Below are 1,541 nucleotides of genomic sequence, written 5' to 3'. Positions count from 1 at the left end.
AAGACAAGGAAATAGGATCCAGTTAAAAACCGTCTCAGACAAACTCGCAAGGGTCAAATAAGGGTGCAGAGCTCTCGCACCTTCTATCACTGCAGTTCTGCCTTCATCTGATTCTCATGCCATGGTTTCATCTAGTATGAACTTTTTTTTTAAAGAATCTACTATTGAAAGAAAAGAAAAACATTGGAAGGCCACTACTAACACTAAAGGAAAAAAAGAAAAATCTTGGGTGGGGAGTGGCATGGTAATAAGCACATCAATAGAGAGATGAGCTTAGAGGCTACTGCAATCTCTTAGGTAATGAATTGTGAGCACCTAAGGCAAAGGCAGTGGAGAGGAAGAAGAGGAATAAGGATGAACTAGATGTCAGCGAAAGATAAAGAGTAAAAGANCTCAGATTTCCACTGAATCTCACAGCCACCCGCATGGTCAATCCCCCAGCTTCAGCCTACCTACACCCCCGAAAGGTGTTTCCTGCCCTCCAGCCTCATTCTGCCTTCACCTAGAAACACTGTTCCATGCGTGCCCAGTGACTGTGAACTAGCACTGGCCTAGGTAACCTAACAAGTCTCTACACCATCCAGTGGGATGCAGCCACAACTTCTCCAACAAGATCTGAACCCCAGCCTTGTGGAGGGCCCCCCTCAGGGTTTATACCTTCCTTAGACACTTCAGCTCAGCTGGGGGATTGTTTAGAATTTGTTCTGTCCCTTTATAAATAATCCCTGTTATAGTTAATTATATCAGGGGTCGGACAACTTTTTTTTATAGAGGGCCACGAGGCAAAGGAGCAAATGCAATAAATATGCATCACTCCTTGAAGAGGTCTGGAAATGTGAAGAAAGGAAGAAATGGAATAGTAGCTAGAAAGGAATATTTACTCATGGGATATAAGCCTCAGATTGCAAAAAATTTAAGATTCTGATACCAGGCAGGTCCAAGAAACAAGACACAAGACGGCAGATTTCAGAGTTCAGACAAGAACTTCCCACCATTAGGATCCACGCAAGCAAGCCACTTGCCCGGATTCCTCTTTCTCTCCTGTCCCCTTTTGAAGGAGACGGGGGAAGAGAGCNCACGTGTTCTAAATTGAACTTGCCTAAAATTCAGGTAGAAAGGGAGAGTCAATTTGTGTAGCATGGGAGGAAGTATCAAACTAAAGATGTCTAATAGGCAACTGAATATGTGGGTCTAAAGAAATATTTGAGAGTTGCCAGCATAGGAGTGGATGAGACCACCAAGGAAAAAAAAATGCATAGTAACAAAAGAAATGAAACAAGGAAAAACCCCTTAAGAGCTCCAACACACAAAAGGCAGACAGAAGGAGCTGGCAAATGAGACTAAGAAACATGAGGTAAGTGGAAAACTAGGGGAAATGGAATAATAAGTTATGAAAAGGAGGGTTTTAAAAGAGTGAGAAAAGAACTACTACAAATACTGCCAATTATCAGTTTATTGCCTCTTAGCTCCAGATCTACCCTTCATTGTCGGCTCTTTGAAAACATAACTGAGCCCTGTAAATGTTTCCCCTTCACAACTGG

The sequence above is a fragment of the Galeopterus variegatus genome, unplaced genomic scaffold (genome assembly GCF_000696425.1).
Source record: "Galeopterus variegatus unplaced genomic scaffold, G_variegatus-3.0.2 Scaffold1653, whole genome shotgun sequence".
NCBI classification, from domain to species: domain Eukaryota; kingdom Metazoa; phylum Chordata; class Mammalia; order Dermoptera; family Cynocephalidae; genus Galeopterus; species Galeopterus variegatus.
Note: the sequence above shows the minus strand (reverse complement) of the source record.